Genomic DNA, 26461 nt, shown 5'->3' with positions numbered 1-26461 from the left:
TGTCAAAATCAACTACCTCATAGGGATCATGCCGTCTTAGTTTTTTTTGTCAACAAGTAAAAAATTAGAGCAGTAAGATATTGATCGCATCATTGTGTGTTCATTGCGAAAAAAATCATACTGTGTCAAAGAACACTAAAAGTCACATATTCATATTGGAGAAATGGGGTACATTTTGTGAGTGTATTTAGTTATGCCAAAAAATGCAATGAATTTTCAGAGACTTGGTACAATTAGATATATGAAGCAAGGGATGTTACGGGTTAGAGAGAATTTGTTGCATTATTTAATGAATATAACCTGGTGTATTTTACATCACGGTGATGTGAGAATGCGGCTGATGGAATTAACGTAAACGAGAATGTATACAGAAAACTTATGATAGTAATAAAACCACTAAACAGGTAGTTCGAAAGAAGAGGACACAATTATTTACAATGATTCATCAGTGTTCATGTGCAATCATTGATCTAAGTTCTATACCACTATTGGTGAACATTATCAACAATTATTGATAAGATTAAAGATGAAATGTAGATATCAGTACACAAGTCTGTTGTATTACTTCAAGGACTTTGGACTTCAGTTCCATCAACTTTATGTTGTTCGAAACCAATATCGTTGCAAAGAATCTAATAGAAAAATATTGTAGAAAAAAAAGATCATTGTTTATGTGTGGTTCACAAATATGTGAAATAGCTACAATGTTCCATCCTTATGTTTTCAACTTTTATTCTACACTGTTAACAAAAGAAGAATATGTGTGCCATGCATCGACATTGACATATTATCTTAAAACTGAATGCTTGGTAGTATTAAGATTTTCTTATAAGATCATTTAGATATTATATAGTAATAATTACTTACTATATAAGTTTCGCTACAAAATACAAAATATCTAACATAACCAAATGTTGCCCTCACATTTGCGGGGGCCACCATGCTAGTTTACTTGAAGATTGCATGGTTAAGATGCACTTTTTGGATAATCACTAATATGGTTGTGGGCATGGGTCATCCTCCTCCCAAATTTTATTTCACTATTTGTCCAGACTATGTGCTACATCATCCGCATCTCGCTTAACAGCCACAAAGCCGACCACTCTCCACTCCAGGAAGGAAGAAGGACCCCTCCTAAACCCCAGCGCTAGAGTGCCGTTCTTCACCTGCAATTTCGCCACAAAATATGGAAGAAAACCCACTTAAATCCATTCATAACGAGCCCTCACTGACTCCTAGTTGCTATGAATGTTGTGTTTGACAAATACATGCATGCATTGCTTCCAACAATCTCAAAGCATACATATGCGCAGCATCAGTATATCAGGTAAAAACACTTCTTATTCTTAAAAAAAACCAGACTCCCTAGGATTTTCTATTTTTTTTAAATAATACTCGACCGAGATGAGGAAAGAAAGATGATTTATTGATTATATGAGTTCTCGGGGAAGGCGGTGCCGACAAACTTGAAGAAGCGCTCCGAGTAGAATCGAGGTTCAACAGCAGATATTGACAAGGGGTTATACTTATACTTGATGGACTTATATGCATGCTCAATCTTCTTCGTCATGTTGTACTTCTGCAGAATATCAATGATCCCTATGTAGAGTACGACATCATAAACATGATGGAGCGATTTGCTGCCATCCTCTTGTTTATCTTCTTTCTCCGCTCTTGCCGGCATGTTGACTCCTAGCTGGATCGGAAGCCTATCAAATTTCACAACAAATTAAATCATCTCAGATCATATATTAGCGTTGGAAGAACATGAGTATTGACCTAGAGAAATTAACTAATGATGACCTTCCTGTGCCTGGAAGCAGAAGATCAACTTCCTCGAAACATGCCGATGACGAACGCAGGCGGCTTCCCCTGATGTGTGGGCCGACAGAAGCTGGACCATTTTTGTTGCTGCCTCGCTGCAGCAAAATCAGCCCGTCTTGATAGTTATAAACGGAATTCTCCTCTGCGACATCTGCATTACCGATTTCAGTAAGGAAAAAAAATGCTTTTGCAAAATAGATTAACTGGAGAAATAAAGATACACATTCCATGCTTACCTGCTTCTGAAAGAACGGTTAAGTTATCTGGCAAAATGCTTTCACGACATGATGATCCTATTTGTAGGTTTCGACGAGCTCGGTAATGGAAACTAAGAAGTAAGCTGTAATCCATTATACCATGGTTCCTTAGAAATTCGCTGTCGATTTCAATCTGCCTACATAGAGTAAGAACAAAACATGATTGTTACAAACAAAAACTGGTCATGATAATATACAATCTGTTATTTCAGAGTAAACATGCTTACTTAAGCAAAGCACCCCGCCAAGAAGGTTCAAGATAAAACGAATAATTCAGATCCAAGTCTTTCAGCGTCGTGTTCTCGTCGATTTTAATTTTCTCTGTAGAACGTCCCAAAGATGAACCTTTTAAGTCAAATCTTCGATGAATTCTTAGTTCTGTGCAGAACATGTTGCCCATTACTACAAATTGAAACTGCACATATAAACAACAAAAATCAACAGTTCAGTTTCTACATTATTTCAGAAGAAGTAATTAGAATAGGAAATATCATATATAACAACTAATATTCTTTTAAGATTGAACGAAAAGTACTACCTGTTAAAAGATATATAACAAGCTTTAGACAGTATATGTGCAACTTTGGCTGTCATTATCAACGGTGACATGTTATCTAAATTAAAAAAGTAATTATATTATTGAACTATTTCCCCAGAAAAAATCAATAGTATTATTTGATATGATCAGATTAAAGAGTTTTGTATGTAGTACCAGTTGAAATCATTTTTTTTTGGTTACAAATTTGAAGATATTTTTACTTTTGAAATAAGACATTAGGGAGTAGAAATAACAGTTAATAATGCATGTCACTAGCTACCTTTCGACCACTGGAAGGTGTCACCCTGTGGAGGCCAAAAAATTTAGTTACGAGCGTATTCTCATAGGTTTGGACATGACGATAATAGTATGGGAGCATACGCAGAAGAACCTGCATGGTATCAAGTAAATACAATGTCTCACATGTAAGAAATTTAGTATGCAAGAAAGAAAAGTTTAATTCAAATGCTAATATGATTCATAAGGTGAACTAGGAAACTAATTCAGATAAGCTAAAAGCTCAATGTCCATTTAGGATCAAGTGTTTTGGGTGAGACAGGCAAGGTCGAGATCATTGAAATCTTCCTATTCCTACATATCAAGAGCTGAAGTTCAGTAGACAATGAGAACCTGCACTTCTGATTTCCGAAGAGTCTTGATCATGAACCGGTCGTCCTGCGACAAGAAAAAGATACTCCCACTCTTTCCAGGAGAAGATAGCTCCCTAAGTGCATCGCTTCCACTAATGGAAATCATGTAGTCTGCTGTATCAATCTTGAACATCTCCCTCAAATTTCTATAATCAAACACTAGCAATAAATTAGTACGTACGTCGTGTAATGTACTGAAAAAGAAGAAAAGTAGTGCAAGGAAGCAATCAATAGCGCATTGCAGAACAAGGTTCAAAGATATATACTGCACAATATAGCACGTTGAAAGAAAAGTGAGGCGGGCACACAAACCTGAAAACCATTGGGCAGTAGTCCTTCCACTTAAAATCTAGAGCACGATGTGAAGGAGTAAGCTTTGATCCGTTTTTGGGGAAGTTCATCCAGAAATTAGCTTTGTGGCCATAATCAGAAGTTCGCACTTCACGCTCCGGGATGGGCGTAATCTTTCCAACTGTGTACCTGAGTAGTGCGATTCAACCTTTTACTGATCGCGCGCGGCCCTTCTGAGGCCAAGTTTCAGTTTCTTGGAGGACGATTCCGGAAGGCAGCACAATCTCGCTGATTAGAACTCCCTGCGCGTACTCCCGCTCGAGGATCGGGGAGGAGCTACAATCTTCGGGGACGTGGACGTTACGGTCTTCCGCGGTACGACCTGACCAACCAACCAACCAAACCCTAACCCATCCCCACCAAAGCGCCGGCGCCGACCCAACAGCCGACCCGCCTGCGTCGTCGCGCGCGCTCGCCGGACCATCAGCCGCACCCACCACAATATGCCTCCGGTGGCCGCCAGATCCGGGGCGGCGGGGCCCCTACCTTCTCCCCCTCCACCTCCACGGCGAGCCAACTCCACCCGCCGAGCCCTCCACCACGACGCATCAACCTCCGCGTCCAGGCCTCCAAGGTCGCCGTCCGGAGCGTCCACCTGCTGGACCTGCGACTGGACGCAAGACCAGCACGGGGGCGGCCTCGCCATCACCGCATACCAAAACACCAAGTCCAGCCACGCAACAAAACTAAAGAGAGGTTATTTTTCTGACCCCTCTTCCCTTGATCTGCTCCCTCAGATTGATTCGACCCAGGGGTAGCTGCAAGGATGCTTCGCTCTACGGTTTATACTTTTTTTCACACGCAACATGTGTAGTTGGATTTTGAATCCATTGTTCCAAATACATCCACTCCGCAATCCATTCTTCACGCACGATCCTACAAATACGGATCCAATTCTTCTTAACTACTAGTCCTAGTAGTAACATTGCCAGATGGGAGATCCTACCAACACCTCATTGGATGAACAATACAAGCCATGCTAGCTACTCTTGTTTCTCTGTCCACTACTTCACATCAAACCCTGTTTTGTTTTGTTTTCTAATCTTTGTATACTTTTTTTTTTTCTTTATTCAGGTTAACTCACTGGAACAAGCCCAGCTGAATACCAAACTCTGCAACCATGTACGGTGACATCCAAGGTAACATACAGAATTTACAGAGGACAGGCACACATTCGTTGCTGTTGCTACTCCATCTGCTCCCTTGTGCCTAGCAGCACCAACTCAGTTACTTGTGTTTTTATTTATGCAGCATCCTGTGACCCTGCCCGCCTACGGCTGCTCCCACCAGTCGGCGATTCCTTCCGGTGCCACCCGGCCGTTCTTGCCCCGCCAATGTCGCTCGACTTCAATTACCTAGTCGCTGCTGGTACAAGAGTGATGGTGTACCCACCCACCCTACCCGGTGAGCTCCTCGGGTTCCCTTCTTCCTTTTCTACGTTCTCCGTGGTGCCACGGCTGTCCCGATTCTGTGCTCCCTCCTATCTAGCTCGATTCAAGTTCAGCTCTTTTGTTTGTTTGTTTGTTTTTTTAGTTTACATTCCCATTATGTATATGGACTGTCTAGCTGATCATTGGGCAAATTAGATCACTATATAGCTGCTATTAGTAGTGTCTCTATTCTGTCCTGATGGTTTGATTTTTCAGCACTTGCTTATTTGGTCGAATAAGAATAATCTGATATGGGAAAATGGGGACATATCCATGTATGACACCCATGCATTCTTAGTATACATGCGTCACCTATGATTAGCTCTTTACTTCTCATCTTGCTGGAATTATATATTGTTTCGTTTGGTGTCATATTTACTTCAAGTCATTGTTTTCAACTCATGTGAACCATGGAACCTCAGGGTGGGAAAGATGCGGCGCACGTGTTTCTGGCGTGGCGCCCGGGTTCACCTCCAACGACAATTACGTCCACGGCATACCTGATTCTGCTGATACATACTAGCACCGGGTAGTTATAACTCTGCCCTACTATTTGTGGTTAGTGCTATATATTAGGTCTGGCTAACATATTAGCCTCCACAGGTCGGAGGCGCTGGAAGTTTTGGTACCAAGGGGCTTGCAATAATATTTGATTCTTCTTCCTCTAGTTCTGAATTCTGATGTTATCAATCAGGTTTCTATAACTGGTATACTTTTGTTTTACCTCTCCTGTGAGCAGCAGAGCTGGACCTAACTCGGATTTCACATATGAATTATTTGAAGGTACAATTAAGCTTTGAGGTTGACATAAAGGAGCTCATCGCTGATGCGGCTCCCTGGTTGGCCGACCTGCACCTCCACGTGGACTATTACGTTCCTGGTCAATGGCCTCCTTACTCGGGCTCCTACTTTTCTTCCTGTTGATGGTCACCACCTCCAGCAGGTGAGACCGATTTCTCAATCTGCTGCTGGGATCTGTACTGTACACTCACATTTTCCATGAAATCTTTTGAGCATTGAATTCTCATGAGGATACTTCTGCATTTCCGAAATAATGAGTATGCACATTACGAGAATTGATTCTTATTATTCATGTTATGATCTTTCACTGCAGCTTAACACTGTGATTGCATTCCATTGGGTGTAGCTGGATGTTGTTAGATATTTGCTGATGAAAGACTTCTGGATACTTCAAAATGTGTGAAGGTACTTGCTGTTAGAAGCTACATGTTTGATGTTTATTATTGTTCATATGCTGGGGGCAACTTGAACATTTCAAAATGATGTTAAACTTGCTTTCTTGGTTGACTTTTTCTTATCTCCTCACAGGGTGATGCGGACTCTGGGTATGGTGCAAAGGCACATGAGATAATTGGCCAAGTTAGACGAAGGTTGGAGACTTGCTCTCTTTCCTCCGTACTTTGCTGGATTCGATACCGCCAAACATGTTCTCATGGTTGTTGCGCAACTCTCTTTGCAGGTGCTTTAGACACGAGAATACCAAGATGAAGTGTGTTGGTCGTGCTGCCCACTGGAGCTGCTGCCGGCGTACACTAAGGCTTCCTGCCCCTGCCTTCTTCGACTGTGACCTCTCCTACTGCGGTAGCCTTCTTCTTCGACTCCTTGTGTTCAGGCGGTAAGATTCTGGTTCCAATCGATCCAATGACGTCACTGTTTAGGTCCAGCTGTGTTGGCTGTTCAATTAGTACTTGGGCATGGCACTAATAAGTGTTGTTATAAGTTAATTATTTGGTTGGTGTTTATGATTAAAGAGTAAATCAAATCACATCGTCTTCCTTTGCACTGTACATGTCCATCAACATGTTCATATTAGTTACTTTGATGCATTTGTGACATATTGGTTATCTTTATTCTTGCAAGGATTAGATTTACATTCCATGTTCATTTCTAGCAAAGATTGGTTAGAACTATCATTAGTCTTGCTTGCTTTGAACTCATTTGCACCTGTGCTGAATTCCTTCCCTGTACTGATTTTATTGATGTTTCTCAGATGCAAGTTTTAGAAGGCTGGTAGCATCGAAGGCATGACTGCAGGTCTGGAGGGTGGGAGAATAGCAAGCGAAAGCTGAACTCCTGTTGCTTGCGAAACCAATTGTACCTGAGTTGTATTGGTTGTGGACTTTTATTTGTGACTCCAAATCTGGAATGTTGGGTGGTAGTTGATGAAGTAACATCATTTTTGTGATGCTCCAGACTTGTGCTGGAGTTGGGTTGCCCTGTTGCACTTTTATTGATTATTGTTTAGATTATGATCTGATTATCCCCAAAACAGGGTAGGTTATGCTGAAATTTTCTGAGAATTTGACTAACTTCCCCTCCAAATGGCTAGAATCGATCAGAGTAGTGGGCTGAGCATAAAGTGGCCATCAGATCGGCCTGCATATGCAGTACATGTGCTAGATAGCTTGTGACAGTCCACGCTCTAGATGGCGCGTACTCCCTCTGTACCACAGGATGTGGTGCAGCAGAAACTGCTCGTGCGTCTTCTCTTTGGCGCCATGTGCAGCACTCATGCTCCCTCTTTTGCATGGCTCTATTGATTCTCCAGTCTCCCTCTATTGATTGGCCATGGCGAGCTCTTTTGGATCTCCATTAAAGAAACCAGCATGGAGGTAGAAAAAATGGCGCTGAAATCAAACTGAGACAAGGATTTGGGCGACGGAAACAAAATATTTGAAACATTGGCACTAGATTGAAGCTGTTTGAAGGTTGCCGCGAGAGTCAAATCATGGACGTGCTGCATGAAAAAGGCGATGGACAGACACGACTAGTGCTGGCGTTCTCTTCTTCATCTTGGCGATGGAGAACTTCGATTTTGAATCATCCACCAGCCCGATCGACTAGCACGTGATAAAGGAGTACTACGGGGAAGGCCTAAATTTCTATCTCGAGTGAGGGAATGCCATCAGAGGTTAGAACATGATCTAGTTCATCCAATTTCTTGCAACATGGGATGATTTTTATTCGTGTCTGGTTTCATTGCTTGCAGATGTTCTGGATAGTAGTTCGAATGAGGAAGACGATGATTCTGACACGAATGAAGATGCTGGAGGTGCGGGAGAGAGGCATGCAGAAGGCAGCGACACCCTCGTTGGAGCTGGGAACGGTGTATTGACCTATGAGCAGCAACCGAGCTTGACCCAAGCTTTTCAAGATCAATCAAACTCAACAAGCCCTTTTTTCTTCTATTGGCTACTTGGCTAGCTACGGTGGCCACAACTTGATTTTTCAAGTACTTTTTTCTCTTTCTTTATCGATTCGATCTGTAACACAGGAGAGTCCATGCATACTTGCTTTTTTTTCATTGACTTGGATACTTGCTTTTCTGGAACGCTGAATCGGGAGCAGTGTTTTTCAGATTCCATCAGACCAATAAATAGAAGTTATCTACATGCTTTACTTTGCGAAGAAAATCTACTTCGACAAGGTAGCTAACTAGCTGGAAAATTTGCCATCAACTATTCCAATTTCTAGACATTTCACTAACACAGCAAAACAGCATATGCACAGCTCTACATGCATTCTAGATTCAACTCCATCAATTAAAGACGACCGCAATGCAAATTCATATATTGCACACATGCAAACGAAACAATTACACTCCATTACAACCTTCTGCTCTGGTTACAAAATCTTCACCGGATTTTACATGACTTGAAAAACTGCACCAGCAGCACAAACCCAGAGACAGCACATCTCGAATTTATACCGGATCCCTCCCTTGCACCAGAACAAGCATAATCTGCATTCACATAAGACAAAATTCAGACACTATCCCTTGGACTAAAACCACACGGTTATTGTAACTTAACAGACACAATCCAAAGTTGTTTTTTTATTGACTCACACATACAGTTAGCATTTTGGAGGTTACGTTAAAGGAACCACAAACTTGATCTGTCATGACCTAGTCATAGTTACACAACTTCCAAAACTGATCCTAAACCAGAGTGTCGTCATCGACGGCTCCATGGCCGGATCACACTTCAGCCACGGCTCTACATGGCCACTGCGCAGACCATTTAGACGAGACAATGTGATACTCACCTGAACCACCGAGACATAGAGGAAGAAGGCCACCGCCGCTACCTCCTGTGGCTAGCTCCAGCCCTGCTTCTCCATCCCGCAAATAGAATGTCCAGGCTTAATTGCTGCCAGCAATCACATGTTCCCAGGCATGCCAATGAAATGCCAAGAAATAGTTTGAGCAGCAGTGGCAGCAAAAAATGTGATGTTGATTATTCTGGGGAGGCAAACAAATTGCAACTGATGACAACTGTCAACTTGGTCAAATAAATTGTACTGGCACACCACAAAGTAATTTAATGGTTGATGTCATGCTTTATTATATATGGATAAGTAACTGTGGCAACTACCAGGATAGTAAAATTAGTCAAGCGCTAGAACCTGGCACTATATTACCAGCAGCAACCAAATATTATCAATTCACAGCTGCTACGACTTAAACAAATTAATCACTGGAAGTTCAATCAATGATGATCTCAAAAATAACTGCCATGACCTTTGCCCTTTTTTGGACAACCAGACCACAATTCAAATAACAGTAAATGTGCATACAACACGCCCCTAGAGACATTCAAACACACAATCCAGTTCAACGAGTATGTTCAATGTTGACAAGATCAACTACACCTGCAACAGCACATTCCAGTACCAGCAAAGCACAAAAAAACCCTAAAAGTCCAACAGCTAGATGGCCGTACACAGGGCATCAAAGGGGAACTCAAGGAATCACCTGAGAGAATAATAGACAAAGCCAAGATAGCACCACGACGGTTGTGGCGCTGCGAACTCGCCGCGAAAGCAAGCCCACAGCCAGCAGACCGCACACACTTATGCACCTCACATATAAGAAGAAGTCCATATGTTAGAAAAGAAAGTAGGATACAAGGATAACTAAGCTAGTATGAACAAAATATGAACTAGATCAATGGAATGCACCATATTCACAGGGATGCAGGTAGACTTCTTTAAAAAAATTATAGTTGGGCAATCTCATCTATCACGGGAGCACCATTAGAGTAGGTACATGCCATTCTGTGCAGATAGCTAGCTAAAGACGATATAGATATGCCCATGTGAACACAAAATATAATTGAGCAAAACTAAACGGAGAACAAATGCTCCTGGATATTCTAGGCCCTCAGTTTATGTCTAACTCATGCTATTCAGGACCTCAATATAATATTGCTATGTTGCAACATTGCACAGCATATCAACTTGGTTAAAGCCCAAAAAGACACATGTAGCTGAAATAGGCACAATTCATAATGAAAATGTCAACCAAAGAATTTGTTAGAACAGTGCTTAGTGCCAGGATCACGTCCTAGTTACACAACTACCAAAACTGAACCTAAACCAGCATCGTCATCGCCTCGATGGCCGGATCACACTTTAGCCGTGGCTCTAGATGCCACTGTATATCACAGCAGGGAGACTCACCTAAACCACCAAGACTAGAGGGAGAAGGCCACGACCGCTACCTCCTTCAGCCACCTCCGGCTCCGCTTCTCAGTCCTGCAAATAGAATGTGCACGCTTAATTACTGCCAGCAATCACATGTTCACAGGCATGCCAATGAAATATCAAGAAATAGTCAAAGCAGCAGCTAGCAGCGAAAATGTCATGTTGAATATTCTGGGAAGGAAAATAAATGCAGTTGATGGCAACTGTCAACTTGGCCAAATAAATTGTAGTGGAACACTACAAAGTAATTTAATGGGTGTTGTCATGGTTTATTAGATAAATGGATAAGTAACAATGGCAAATATCAAGATAATTAAAGTACGTGATCGCTAGCCAGCTAGGAGCAGCAAACCTGAAGCTATATAATGAAATCTGACATTATTTCATCACCAGCAGCAGCCAAATACTATCAATTCAAAGCTGCTAAGAGTTAAAATTACTAAATCACTGCAAGTTTAATTAGCAAGTGTTCATAAGTTTTCCATGATATTTGCCTTTTTCTGGACATCCAGACCACAATTGAAATGACAGTAAAAGTTCATACAGCATGCCTCTAGAGACATTCAAACATACAATCCAATTCGACTAATATGTTAAACTTTGACAAGATCAACTACACATGCAACCATACATTCCAGTACCACTAAAGCACATAAAAATTCTAAAAGTCCAACGGCTCAATGGCTCTACACAGGGCATTGACTCCATGGCTAAAACAGCTATTATTGGAAATCCAGTTCATCACCAACTGTACATATTCATGGTCATGCAAGAGAAGCGAAGCGAAGCCCACAGAGCAAGCATAAAGTTCTTAAGCCCATAAACATTAAAGGAAGAGACAACATGCTAGATGATCAAAAACAACAGGGCATCCTAGAGGTCATAAACAGACCTACCAATATCCAAAAAAGCAAGTAGAAAGTGACCCAGAACACAGATTTGCAATTTGCTGTAACATTCATGCAAGCAAGCCAAGGAAAAATATAGAGAATGCAGTGACTTCCAATCAAGGATAGCCAAAAAGGAAAGAAAAGGTAAATAATGAAATACTCCGTCCGATTCATATTAATTCATTCAACTTTGTCTAGACAAAAATGATTCTAGTCAACAAACACGTCTAGATACATCTAAGTTAAGTCAATTAATTTGGATCGGAGGGAGTAGCACAGGTTTGGCTCAATATAATCAAACTGCAAACAAATGTGAACAGTTGAGATCCAAATTCATGACCATGGCCATGATCTCTGTACATGGGCAGCATCAACCAACCAGAAAAATCCTACTAATTCAGATCAAACAAATAGGATAACAGAAGGAAAAAAAGGACCATGCAAACATTCTCACTTGCTTAAATTCCCCTAGTTTATCCCTCTCATTTGGCAAGAACACAATTCACAGAGAACACCATATCCAGCAACCAGACCAGCAGGGTTAGAAAGAGTGAAATTACCTCGACCCTGAACTTGCTGGTGATGCCGACAAGGGTGCCCATCCTGGAGACCTTGTGCTCGAGGTCGTCCACGGCCAAGAAGCAGGACAGCGACGTCCTGTCCCGCTTCAGAACCGTCGGTAGTGAACATGGGTAGCAAGGGCGCCACACATGAACCAACCAACAGGACAATCTTTAAGTCCTTCTAAAAGTAGAGGTCCTACTAGTAGCATGCTGACAACAGTAGTAGCGAGATCTGCCACAAGTTGCTCCATTGACCTACATCAATAATATATCAAAAAAATCAGTAAATGTTCATGCCTACAGAACAATGAAGAAAATTAAAGTCCAAGCAATTGGAAGCTGGTATCTTCACTTAGGATTTACAACAAGAAGACTACATTGATATCCATGCTATCATCAGAATCAAACCACGGAAAGCAAAGGAGCTATTCTCCCAAAACAAAACGATCAAGATTACACAGCACCAATCCATAACATACAGTAAGAGCAAAAAGAGGCCTTTAACAGAAAATTCATGAATTACATTGACTACCATAAAGCTCCAGATCACTGTTTCTCAATGTTTGGGTTATATTAAAACCTAGCATGTAACAATTTTAATTTGCTTACTGCGTCTCCTGAAGGATAAATCTCCTGAATATTTTCTTATTCAACCGTTCAAGTCCTAGGAGCTTTTTCAAATGTTGCAAATAAATTTTGAATATGCTACAAAAAAGGAGAGGAAATCATCTATCAAATCAGACCATACATGCTGATACCACAAATAAGTTAGTAATGTCTAATGTAGGCCTACTGCTGCTAAACAGGACTAATGGAGGCCTAGTGATGATTAATCTGAGCGTCCAATTAAGCCAAACACTGAAATGTTGCCAATGCATTAGAAATCAACGGAAGTTGATCTAAAATCTTGATTTGGCAGACTAGTATAAACATGCAGTATTTTGAATTTGTTTTATTAATCTGCAATGAAGAGCAAATGGGTAGCAGTGGCCTGGTGTATTCATGCATCTTGCACAGCTCAGACTAGCTGATTTTGGTCACCACGAGTCCGTCCATGTTAAAATCAATTTCCACAAAGTTCTGGGTGCACACACGGACATGGACACCTAAAAATCTGAACCTTTCACCTAATGTTCTCTACTGATGTGCTAGTTGTTAGCACACATCGGATGCAGCTTCTAAATACGAATGCCAGTTCTTGGCAGATCCACATCGCACCAAACCAGGGACCAAAGAGAGGGGAACAGGGGTCCTCACCTGCACTGCAAGCTGGACGCGAGCTCGTCGTGGACGAGGTCGCCGGCGGCGATGTGGAGGAGGGCCTGGAGCTGGTGGCCGGCGAACCGCACTCCCATGGCCGCCATCTCCTCCTGCTGGTCGGCTCTCCGGTGCTTCGCTGCCGGCGGAGGGAACGAGGATAGCGCGGTGGTTGGCGACAGATCTCCGGGGCTCGCGTCGCCGCTGGCGCGTCGTGGCTGCCGGCGTTCAGCAGCCGCCCCGGCCACGCGCGCGACGCGGGCAAGGCGAGATCGACGGAGCCGCTCGCGTAGAATTACGCACGCGGGCGCGCTCCGGCGAGCAAGCCCAGCCGCGCCGCCGTGGTCGCAGCAGTGGAACGAACGGGGAGAGGGAGGAAAATATGCGTGCGTTGGTTAGGGTTTCGTTTTTTCTTACGATTAAAATGGGTTCTTTTTATATATTAAAATGCGTGCATTTGGACCCTAGATTTGCAAACCGGGCTGTTGGGCCAGTTGGACTGAATTTCGGCTGAGTTTTCGCCGTTGAACTTCTCCCGCTTGAATTATGTTGCCCTGCTGCTGTAGCTCGAAAACATCTCGCGCGCCATCTCTTGCACATGTAAGTTGCACTATCTATCTCTTCTATTTAATAAAAAACAGGAACAGGAACCGTATCCTACGCACGTGGTGCAAATGAAGAAATTTTCGCTCAAGCATGTACTAGTATGATTCAGCAAGAAAATAATGGACCTCTTCTTTTTCTTAGAACTAGTACAAAGAAGTATCGTTGAAGGGGGAGTATGCTCGGGCTCAGGCACCGGCGAAGGAAGAGTTGACGGCGCTGTCCCTTTACCGAGTACTTGCGTTCGAAACATTCGGCAAACCTCTACGCCGTTAAGCTAGCGTTTGCCGAGTGCCCATGTATGCCACTCGGAAATCTAATTCCCATATGTTTATTCTTTTCCCTATTTTGTGTGGACTCTTAGGTAAACCAACACCTTTTAAGTTCATCATATGCCTCTCTTACCTTCCACTTTCTCATGACATGTCTGTTGTCTCTCTCTTACTTTCCCACAACTTTATCCCTCCATCCTTTTGTAAGGGAACATTGCCCATATGCATGTCTTTGGTAAATAATGACAATCTCTATGGACTAATATTTTCATTAAGTTTGTATGAAGGAATATTTCATAGATAACGTTTGTAGTCCATGTGTTGGATTTAACCATGGATTTCATGAAGTTAAAGATTGATTTGAGGAGATACATATGATATGATCAAGAAGAAGAAATGAAGATGGATCGAGTTCTTGTGTGGGACTCAATTTAGCCATGCTCTAGCTTATGTGTTAAGCAATGGATGATCAAGATATTATGCTAGAGAATGAGGAGATACAAGGTTTACCAAGACTAGGAGTGAAGATTGAATTCAAGTTGGTCAAAACACAAAGCATAAATAATGTACCACATGACATCATGTGATCATGTGGTATGGTAAGCTTTGTAAATTATGCTTCATGAGCTTACCCATTATATATGTACATTTGTGTTGTCTATGCAGTTCAGGTATCTTTCCATAGGAATGCATCAAAAGTAAAGATTTTATATAGCTCATGAGAGGATGACATTGATCGTTATCAAGGTTGAGAAGGGAAAGTTCAAGATGAGCACCTCGAGAAGATTTTATGCTTGAAGCTTGTCGTCCATTACTTGATAATGGACATGTAAATATATGCTTCAATGAAGTTATCTCATAGTGGTGTATGTGAGCAATTGTGAGTCTTCACGAAGCAACAATGATCAAGTGAGACATTTCGCTTGAATGAAACTTTAAGTGTTTTTATCAAGTTCAAGTGGATGCGCAAGGCAAAGGTATGGTCTTGTTAGGTTTTACTTTTACCGGTCTCAAAGTCATTGTTGGCAGACCGGATTATAGGATAGATGGCCGCAGCATCAAGAGGGGCTTTTGGTTGGGTAAATTGATCACATCATCTTAGGAAGATCAACCCTTTGCATACTTTGCATCCACTATTCTTTGTTGTGTCTTGGTGTTTCTTTGTGTCAGGTTCTTGGGTTTGTTGCTGGCTTTTCAACAAGCCCAAGTTCATCGAAAATGAAATTTGTATGCATCTTCTATTGCGTTTTTTTAGTTTGGATGGTTTTACCAGTTCTTCGCGTAGAGAGGTTTCCTCTCTAAATTCATTTAAAAATGTCCTTTGATGATTCCTAGTATTTTCCAACAAAATTGGTTTCATCTTAATCGAAGTTCGGAAACATTGTGAAAGTTTAGTTCTATTGAGAAAAATCCATTTTCAAAGAACTTTGTGAGACCGGCGTACAAACTGGAGGAGCCGAACTCGTAGCCGGAACCAACCGACCACCGTCGGAATTTTTGGTATATGCCAAAATGCTGAACATGGCGATGTTCCTGTTGCCGCCGAACTGGTGCCGGCTCACCAGATTCGAATCGGTGAGGAAGCCGGCGTGCCTGTTTGAGTCGGCCCAGCCTTGTTTGTATGTTGCCATGTGAATCGGTGACTCGCGTGTGATTTTACCCACACGGGCTGGCCCAGAGCTAAGCTCGTTGGCGAGGGTACGGAGGTCGGCCTCCGCAGTCAGCGAGAGGCGCGGTCCAAAGGTGTTGCGGAAATCAGGTGTCAGAGCCGTGGGAACATTAATATTAAGGCGGGTGGAGTGAGAGAAAAGGTCAGGGGAACGGTCCTGAAGGGGGGTATCCCCAATCCAGAGGTCAGCCCAGAAGGCAGCCGAAACTCCATTGCCGACAAAGACTTTGGTAATGGAACGGAAGGCACCAAGACCTGCCGCAATGTCCTTCCAGGCGGGGGTATCCAGGTGATGGCTGTCCCCAAGATCCCTGGAGTCGTTCCAGCCGTATCTACGGCGGAACCAGGAAGCCTAGGGAGCAGGGGTGTCAGAGTGGAGTTTGGTGAGGAATTTTGTTAGAAGGACGGAGTTTTGAGATTGAACGGAGAGAATGCCAAGCCCCCCACGGTTTTTTTTTGGGACATAGATATCCTCCCAGGCAACCTTGCAGTTACCTCCATGGCATGTTTCTTCTCCGGTCCAGAGGAAAGCTCTCTGACGCTTGTCAATAGCCTCGACAACGCCAGCAAATGGGAAATTCCCAATCACATACGGTAGCGAGTTCATGTAATATGAGAAGAAGAAGAATTTTTTAGACATAAGGCTCATAGAGCCCGACTTTGAATTAACAAAGCCCTCAACCGGCCAGGATAACAACACCCCTCGAGCACACACACACACGCACACCGCTGGGGTTACCGACTTACAATACCAACACGGGGCGAGCAAAACGACTCCTAAACAAGAAGAAAACGACTACACTAAACAAAGAACTTGAAGCCTTGGGGCCGTCGTCTCGAACAAACGAAGAACGAGAGGAAGCCGCCGGCGAACACCACCGGAATCCCCACCAACTGACTACCGAAGTGCAGACGTCAGACACATGTGACCACAGAATGGGAAGCAAGAGAACGGCGAAGTCTCAGAAGCAACGCCTCCAGGAAGGGGAGTGACACCATGGTGACACTGTTGCTCGATCCATCAAGGGTCAAGGTTTTCACCTAGAGACAAACAACCGTGATGGGGCCAGAGCCGAGGCTCAACGAAGACGCCTCCAAGGAGGAAAATGGCGCCCACGGGCGTCACCGTCATCGGCTCCGGATAAACCGGCCATGGCTTTCGCCCGAGCCGTCGACTACAGACCCACACCAGCCACTCCACGAGCGGGGACATCAATGCCCACCCACCGAGATACCACATCACCGGAGAAGCACCGGAAGCCCGAAAGTTGGGACCTTTTCCTCGCAGGACCAAAGAGGGCCGTATGCGGGCCGAATAGAGGTAAGGACATCGCAGCCACTTGGCGACGCCGGTGAGAGCAGCCATGGGAGAAAAGAGGAGGACCGAGGGAGCCCCTGCTCCGGTCCTGGCGGCAGCGGCTCACCCTAGACTGCGCTGGCACAATCCTTCTTCCCATACCCTCCCAAGCCAGCGCATAAGGAAGCAGCCGCGCCGCCGGACCTCACAAGAACCCACCACAACAGCACCGTTGGTCCACGCCGGCCGAACCTACCTCCCATCGGTCCCAGATCTGACTCTGCGCACGCCGAGGTGGTCTCTCCAGCAGCAGGCCGAGCCACACCGGCCGGATCCCGGAAGGAGCCGCCAGATCCGCCGTCGTCCTCGCTCCCCTGCCGGCGCCCACAGCCAGGCCGACCAGCAGCCACCCCCCTGGGCAGGACAAACGCACACCACACGCAGGGACCCTTACCGCCGGAGCGCCCCGTAGAAGCCGACAAGACGCAGCCGACGCCCGTGAGGAGGCGACTGCGCCGCCGAGCTCCGCCGCCTCGACCTCGAGGAAGCGCCTCGCCACGGCGCGGCGGCCCGCCGCACAAGGTGCCGTCGCTTCCTCGTAGAGGATCTCCACCGCCCACGGGAGAGGCCCCGCGCCACCTCCACACGAGCAAGATCCAGGGGCCTGCCGCCAGCACCGCCAGGGCTTTGCCCGGCGGCTGACGCCGGCGGCGGCGGCGGGGGAGCGGGGAGGAGGGAGCTGGGGCTAGGGTTTGGTGAGTCGCCCGCCCGTCGCCCGCGGGGAGCGACATGTCGGGCCGAACCGTTCGACCGAGCCTTCTCCAGAAGAAGAAGAATGCGCATGCATTGACTCTATATACTTTGACTCTATGTGCACACAAGAAAATGAAGTGTGGCATAGACTTGTATACTACTAGCTACTAGTGGCCAAATACATGAGCCACTCACTACTGGAAGCATCCATATGTCCTCCTCGAAGAACGCTCGTGACATCATAATCCCTAGCTAACTTTTAAGATGGATAGGAGATGGTTATCACTCAGCATTTCATATTTCATATGTCATTTCATTGTTGCGCATTATTTTGTCTACATAAAATGATAGCAATTGTTCCGAAGTCAGATGATAAAATCTTATGGTCTCATTCCAAAATGATTCATGTTATTATTGCCTGCGGCAATGTAAACACGTGATTGGCGTTAGATTATGGATTAATGGCCGTAATTATCTCTCCCTTATTATACCGGAGGAGTTATTTCTCACATCTCGTTGTTGTCCCATAATTGAAGGATCCTATTTTTCCTCACGTTAGTTAACTGCGTTCCGTAATTAAAGCAAAAAAATCTCATCTCAAGAGAGAAATTGGAGAATTGGAAACACTAATAATCAGGAAACAGACAATTACTATAGTAGGTAAAAAAAGTGAAACAATAATTAACGCATTAATAATCCACGATTTGATTTGATTGGATGTTGTTAAGGGAAAAGAGAAATCAGGAAAATAGTCAACCGTTTTGAGGAGAGTAGCATTCGGGTAATAAAGAGAATTAAGTATCTCCTCAATTATCGTCTTGTAATTGCAGTAAGTATCTTCCAGTGATCCGACGGCCAAAAATAGCACAACCCGAGCAGTCTTCTCCCAAGATTCCCCTTTCCGCGAAGACCCCGGAATCCGTCGTCCTCAAGCCCTCGAGGACGGCCTGAATCCGGCGGAACGGCTTCGCCTCCGGACGACGCGGCTCCAGCCACGGCCGTCTTCTGCTCGTCCGCGGCGTCGACGGCCGCTCCCTTCCGTCCCCGGACAATGCCCGTCTCGATTCCATGGAGGAGTTCCACCGTCGACCCCGCGTCGACATCTCCTCGGTCAGTCCCTCCTCTTCCTCCTCCTGCTCCACGTTGTTTAGATTGCCGCCCTGCTCACGCCCGTGTCATTCTTTTGTGCCTTGATTCGGCGTATCGACCAGGAGGACGGCCACGATGCGGATGGGGGAAAATGGCCTACGGAGAGTGGAGCTAGGAGTGTACCACGCAGAAGGGGAGAAGGGGGACGGCCTGGCCACGACGAGTAGATCGTCTAGTCCCAACTTACGCTGATGGAGACATGGTCGAGCCCCGCAAAAGGTAGTACTTTCCCCCTGCTCTGTTGTGCTACCGTGGTGTCACATGATTGATCTGGTTGCTAATGTGTTGTCCTCTATGGTAAACATGTATTTGAGGCACACAGGGCGTAGGTAGATAACTTATAATAGTAACACGTATATTCTGCTTTAATATTGCTGGACAGCCACCAAATGACTAGCAGTAGCAGGCGATCCAAATTGGTGACGAGCTCGCGATCCATCTCCACCCACAAGCTGTGCAAGCTCGGAGCGGAGTAGAGTTAGCAGTAAATTCAGTCGTACATACTAAATGCTGACCAGCTCACTATCCATCTCCACACACAAGTTTTGCGAGCTCAGAGCAGAGTAGAGTTAGTTGTCAATTCAGTTGTACATACTCATACATACTAGTACTGCCTACCAAGATGCCAATGGTTTCTTTTGTGCATTTTTGGATGGTGATAATGCATAAACCGGTGATGCTTAACATGACGATGCAACTAAGGTATCAATGAATTAACGCGTGCAAATTTTTTCCAGGTTACTTAGTAATAGCCAGATTTATAATCTAAGATGATTCGTTTCTCTTTCTTTTTGAGAAGCACTAGATCTCCAAAATTCGTCTTGGGCAGGTTGTACGACTTGCCAAATCCATGACCATGACCATGGAAAAATATATATTTTTGTTGTAACTATGGGGCATGAATTCTGGATAAGGTTTTGCTTCTTCTTATATAGTTATATATATGTAGCTTTATATGTTTTTTCTTCTGAGAGAGGAACTAGCAGGCACAGTAGCTAGTTTTTGTCATTAGCTACTGTATGTACGGAAAATCGTTCTTCCGTCGTTGGAACACGGTGAACTGAATGTGCTCATAATGTGGCGACTTCTACATTCGTAGATCGAGGACAGCCGCATCCCGTGCCTCCTCCCTAGCAGCTTGGCCCGGATCTCGCTGAGATTGTTCCGAGTCCGCGACGCTATGCTTGGAGCGGATGGAGCTGGTGGTGGAAGCGAACGATGACGATGTCTGAAGCGGAGGAGGGGTCAACCTGGCCATGCTTGTGAAGTCCCATCTCGACCTTCAGGGAGACACCCATCAAACGGTCTCTTTTTTCCCCTGTTCTGTTGTGTGACAGCCTACTCTCCCCATGATTGAATAGGTTGCAAAATTGCTACTATACAAAAACTTTGTGGCTAGTAGTAGTATCAAGGTTCTTCTTGTCAATTACAACCATACGAGAAATTATGTTGATGTTTATTTGTTCAACATCAAGGTTGTTAATTTCTTTCATTTACGAAACAGATTATATATGGTCATGGACAATCAATCCTTTTTTTTCGGGGTAGATGGTAATGGCTAAATTTATAATCTAAGATGATTGGTTTCTCTTTCTTTTTGAGAAGCACTAGATCTCTAAAACTCGTGTTGAGCACAATATACAACTTGGCAAAAAATGCATGGCCATGATCATGGAAAAAATATATAGTTTTAATAAAGTATGTGGCATGCATTCCATATAAACATTTTCTTCTTATATAGTTTTTATATAGCTTTATTTTTTCTTTTGGGAATGGACCTAGCCGACACAATAGCTACTCTTCATTATTAGCTACTGTCTTTACGTAGAATCTCTCTTCCATCGTTGGGTCAGAGTAAACTTAATGTGCTCATAATGTGCCGACTTTTTCATTAGATTTAAGCGTACCAGCTCTTTGAATCGTTCATATTTGGTATAATATTAATGTAGTTATGTTTGTTAATATGGTGGAATAGTCGGTTTCTTGTACACCATGCCCCAAACAAAAACGTATCAACATTATTTCTGATAGTTGATAGTGTGACAATTGGGTCGAGGTAATTTGTGTTCATTTTTCTGATGCATAGTGTTTATGTTTTCCAAAGATGTATTTCTATCTGTATCAGGGATTCTTAAGTCATAGAGTCAATGCTTGATTCTACTATGTTCCTTGGAGCTACTGAATGGTTCAAGAAAAGCAAATGGAGGAAACAGTTACTATCAAGAACACGTAAGCTCTCCCTTCTTTGATCTAGTTTCAACTACAATCTTTTAAGAACTCCTTCCGATAAAAAAAAAGGTGTATGAGATTTTGTACAAAATCTATACTAAATGGATCGGAGGGAGTAGCATATTTTTCTTCATTGAACTTTTAATGTTGTCCTTTTGTTGATCATTTTCCTATTCTTGTTTATTTTGCGTCCAATTAGCGAACATATATACTATTCTCCTTGTGGTCTCTATACCTAAGGTCCTGGTACGTAGTTCCCTTTGCAAACTATACTCATGTCATGAGAATGTTCATACCAGTATTTCGATGTGGAATTTTGCGCTGTTCTTTGATGACCCTCTAGTATTTGAGTTTATGTTGTGGCATTTCATAGTTTCAGTAGACTTTTGAGAAAAAGAAATATATTTGACAATGCATTGAACTTGTAAATGTGCATCTACTTACTAATACTTAATTTCACTGTCTTTTCGTGTTACTAATGACATTGTTTTCTTAAGCTGCTTAAAACAACTAGATTACTTTTCATAGTTGATTGAATTATGTAATTTGTTACCTTCTATTGTTTAATGAGCTTATTCCGTGAATTGTACAAGGCCGCATTTTAATTAAGAGGGTTGATATGAATGTTTCCTCTAGAATTGTTTGGCTTTTTAAATTTCGAATGAATGTGGATGCTAATAATCACATCATAGAAAAGATGTAGATCATGATGCTACTTTATATTTTTTGTTTGTTACAGAATGGATCAACTCATTTAATTTGTTTTCTATCATTGCAATGCTGCTACTGAGTGCTCAGTGTACCCAATATGCAATTGAATCATACCAAACAAATCGAGTTTTGTAGAACTATAATAATCTTTAGTGCTCTCCGTTTCCACTTGTAGTATGCTTGCTGAAAATGCAATTAAGGTTGTTGTGAAAGATCGTAATTAAGGTTGTTGTGAAAGATCGTGAAGCAGTGGAGCTGGGAGACCTACAGAAAAGGTGCATGAACAAGAAGTTCCCACCATGAAGGGTATTTACCGGCTGCCATTCATCTGGTCGTAGTAAAAATATATGCTACTGGTATCTGAGGGTGCAAATTGTGTATAATGTATGTGCATCAGGTCCAAAGAGCTAATCTTCATGGTCATGTACAACCATCTGACCTTCTGGCTAGAGGAGGGCTTCACTGTCGCCGACGTGGCCCAAGGCTGCGCTCATTGATGAGACCATCGTCTTCACCCCCAGCTTCTTCACCAAAAACAACTCCAATCACTTGGACGTGAGAATTCTTCATGGATACAAGGGAATGCATAAGCTAGTGATATCATACTTCTCTTGCTACATGTCTTAAGCTTCACAGAGTTCTTGATGTGGTGTATGGTTTCCTTGCAGGTTACGACCACGCCTGCGACCGACACGCGGGTAGCTCAGCACGTTGTCATGAGGAGCTGGTGTGGCTGCACAAGGCCTTGTACCTCGGAGGTCGGCTCCCGTCATATAATGGCAGGAAGAGCATGTACACGTCCAGGCTGCTGCTGTTTACTTCGAACGAGTTTCATATCACCTTTCTCAACGAAGATGATGTTCCGGTACAGACGGGTCTGTCCTTTCTCATCAACATGGTTCTTTTTTCCTAAGGATATATTACTGTGTTTGCATTTCTGATTGTTAATTATTACTTTGATGTAGGCATGATAGGAATTTCAAGGTGGTGATCAGTTCGCGGCAAGGGACGATCTTCACCAGATCGAGCAGTACATAGTTGCAAGGCAGGCAAAGGATCGCCGAGAAGCCCTGTAGATTCTTCATATCCTCCTCCATGAGCTGCCAATTTCTAGATAGAGCACATTGATCTCTGGGTTTATCGTGTATTATGAGATGTCAGTGAGAAAATAGTACGTTGATATGCTTTCTTTCCCATTGATTGTTTCACAGGTACGCGCCGTATGGCCAATCCTTCTTCTCGCTTGACCTGGGGTGGAGGGGGTCCTTCGGTGATGGAGTGGAGGGTGCAGGTTTTATCTGAGCATAAGGCCTACTCAGATGGGACCGAGTATCAATAAGAATTGCTGCATTCAGAAATGAACTCTTATGATGTGATATGCACATTCAAGGTTTCGATAGCCAGTGGTCAGATTTTGTACTATCTAGCTAGCATAGCAAGTAGTGATAGTTTGAGGTTTAATGCAAGTGTTGAACTTCCGAAGTGATATGCATGAGATGTGTTGTTGTCATTTATTGTAGGATGCATTCACATAGTTCTGTTACTATGAACTATTTTGGTTAGGGATGCCTGGTTGCCTGTTTGTTGCTGTTTAATCAATAATTAATATTTCATATTTAATACTTCCCTCATTATATATGTTTGCTGCAACGAATAGGGGCTCCATGGTGCTCGGCACTGTGGTCCTTCGGTATGTGTTATCTGGAAAATTTGAAAATTTGTATGTTTCCACTTGTGTTCTTGTTCTAGACATTCAGAACTGAACCCTTATTGCAGAGATGCATATTTAAGGTTTGGATACCTCATCGACATCAGCTTCCAAAGGTCGAATCTTTTTCTTTGTTTTGTCAGCATTCGGCATCCATTACTGTACACTGTAAATTTGGATGCACAACACTGTTAGCCGCTATGGCTTAATTAGACAACATTAGGCCTGTTTGGAATTTTCTAATTGAACCTAGTTGAGATTCATGGAAATGTATGCTTAAAGTACCTACATGAGCATTTCTTCTTCATGGATGTAGGCTATGGTTCACATGGAGTTCCACTATTTTGTTTAATTAATTGCCTTGAAAATGAAAATCAGTAAAGATCTACACATACGCATTCCTGTACAATTGTGATGGTTTAATCATCTCTAGAATCTGTAGATAAGGTTATCAGCACTTTTTAGCAGGTCGATTTGAGATTCCTTGTGCTATAGGATGTGATTCTCGGGATTCGTATAGTCGCTGGTTTGATGCATTAGTGTCTTAAAATGGTTAAAATTAGTCCATACTGACAATTACAGAGATATTTTTAACAATGTAAAGTTTTAAGTAAAGCTTTCCACTGAAAGTGTTTGGATTTTTTGTGTTCTCTCTTTCTGTTTTTCAGATGCAGGACAACTTGCTAGGTATTCGAACAAGATTCCGAATGCTGAAGAAAATCCTAAATGTCTAACCCACGTAAGGGAAGAAGGTTGTTATCTCTTCCAAGCTTCCAACCCTTCAGATTCATATTGTTTCATGATTTACATGCTCATATGTTTTCTTAATTATGTTACTGGATCTTTAATCTAACCAGTAAGCATCACAGTATGCATCAGTACAAAGTCACTGCTAATTACATTCGATGGAATATTGAGTTGAATTTATCTATATTTTCTGGACATAGTTGAGACTTGAGAGGCAAATCATATTATAGTGCACTATTTAGAAGGGTGATCTTATAGTAAGCCTTGCAAACATCCATCCCCTCTAGGCTCATCTCCTCGAAGAAATCCTCAAATTCCCATTGATCTTGCTTCTTGGTGTCGTCCTCATTGTGTTCCTTCTGTCTGAAGGTGGATCCACGATCGTAAATTGGAGGTGACCATCACTGCTCTTGCTTTTGGTGCGAGCTTTTGATTTTATTGTTCGGTGTGTCAATGATGTGTTTGCTGGATTATCTCCCCGTCGTACAAACTGTATCTACACATCCGTCGGTTCTTGAGAAGATGCATATATAGTGTGCCTACTGGCGGTAATGAATTCCGCTAAATAGACTGCATTCAAATGGTTTGTCAAGGTCCCAATCTTAATGTCTTCTAAAGCTTGATTCTGCATGTTTCTAGCTTGATCCTAGGATTTGCTACCATCTTGAATGAGTTCGGCTGGAATTATAGTGCATCCTGTTAAAATTAGTGCCGCGTGCCAAGTAGGAACCTTGTTGACTGGATTTTTCTAGGCACTATTTTCTGGACATGCCTAGTAAAAGTCCATTATTCAGTAGGTTATGTAGTGTATGTTATTCAGTAGTCTGATTGATTGATACACTCTAAAAATGAACCCATGCTATGATAAGTGAACCCTTGCTGAACTTACCAACTTAAGTTTTCTTGTTGGATTTCGATAATAATTCAGTTTAGGTACCCGTACGTAGAAGTATCATTGGACAAATGCAGAAGTAAAGGCACATCTTTCTTACCTTTATTGAAAAAGAAAAGATAATTTATGATGTACGTATATGCCCATGGGTTAGTCCTGTTGCTTGACCACTTCTTTATCAGTATTTCACATTATTTTAAAAAATACAAGATGCGTGATTTTTTTGGGTTGTGATTAGTAGTTGTTTTCTTAACCCACCTCAACTTCCTATAGTTTTGTGAGGTACTGTGCATCTATATAACACTTACATGCTTGCATCTCGCCGTCAGCTTCATAGTAAACCTGCTATTTAGTTGGCATTTATACAACGTATCTATAAAGCACTTTGTTTTGTATCTCCGAATTAAACCAGGTACAAAGTCGGTGCATGAAGAAATGAAATGCCAACAGTTTTAGCTGGTCGTTGTTGAAGTTTCAACATATCAATGCATCATCTTTTTAATGTTTGGATGAAAAGCAATGATCGTGAAATATTGCCTCTTATTACTAAATGGTGTATTCTGAAGCCTCAGATGTAGATATCAACCTGCTTCTGTGTCCGTCGACACACGTCGCCATCTTGGCCACCAACAACTGCGTCGGTGGGGACAGGGCATCGAGGAATGGAAATGCATTTGCAAGTAGTCGAGTGATCCAGACCAGAAAGTTTTAATAGTCTTGTTTCCTTCGACGCGTATGTAATAATATTAGGTCTTACTGTATCTTCTCTGTTTCGAGTTGACTTGAATCGTACGCTTGAATGTGAGCTGTGATGTGTGCCCTCATATTATTCATTTTGTGTTATATGGTCTGAATGCCCCAAAATGTTGAAATGTTATGGCAAATTTTTGAGTTCTATAATAATAAGAAAACTTACATTGATTAATTAGCTTAATAATATTTTTATGTCTTGAAGAAAAATCTGAATTTTTGATTTATGCACTTTGAAAGCACTTGGGTGATAAATAAATAGAAATTATACCACGTAGCTAGCTAGCTATCTATAGCTGGAGTAGCTATCTAGGTTCAATCGATTGATCAAACCATTTGGGCAACATAATTTAGTTTAGCGCATCGCACCATTCACCTTGTAATTTGCTTTAGTCTTCTTACCATTTTTTCTC

At 42.8% G+C, this 26461-nt stretch overlaps 3 long non-coding RNA genes and 1 pseudogene across 3 annotated transcripts; 2 read left to right on the top strand and 2 right to left on the bottom strand.

Annotated features, from left to right (window-relative positions):
• Nucleotides 1-1423: 1423 nt before the first annotated feature.
• Nucleotides 1424-4266, bottom strand: LOC124663222 (annotated as a pseudogene).
• Nucleotides 4267-6119: 1853 nt separating this feature from the next.
• On the top strand, nucleotides 6120-7287 carry LOC124684374. Its single transcript, XR_006996998.1, has 3 exons — nucleotides 6120-6441; nucleotides 6531-6686; nucleotides 7062-7287. It is a non-coding gene; the product is annotated as an uncharacterized LOC124684374 (long non-coding RNA).
• Nucleotides 7288-8568: 1281 nt separating this feature from the next.
• LOC124684373 lies at nucleotides 8569-9549 on the bottom strand. The gene is made up of 2 exons (XR_006996997.1): nucleotides 9119-9549; nucleotides 8569-8813 (listed from the first exon to the last, which is right to left on the bottom strand). It is a non-coding gene; the product is annotated as an uncharacterized LOC124684373 (long non-coding RNA).
• A 14202-nt stretch (nucleotides 9550-23751) lies between these two features.
• LOC124684372 lies at nucleotides 23752-24801 on the top strand. Its single transcript, XR_006996996.1, has 3 exons — nucleotides 23752-23775; nucleotides 24334-24411; nucleotides 24776-24801. It is a non-coding gene; the product is annotated as an uncharacterized LOC124684372 (long non-coding RNA).
• Nucleotides 24802-26461: the final 1660 nt, after the last annotated feature.

The sequence above is a fragment of the Lolium rigidum genome, chromosome 1 (genome assembly GCF_022539505.1).
Source record: "Lolium rigidum isolate FL_2022 chromosome 1, APGP_CSIRO_Lrig_0.1, whole genome shotgun sequence".
NCBI lineage: Eukaryota > Viridiplantae > Streptophyta > Magnoliopsida > Poales > Poaceae > Lolium > Lolium rigidum.
Note: the sequence above shows the minus strand (reverse complement) of the source record. Positions and strands in the feature narration are given on the sequence as shown.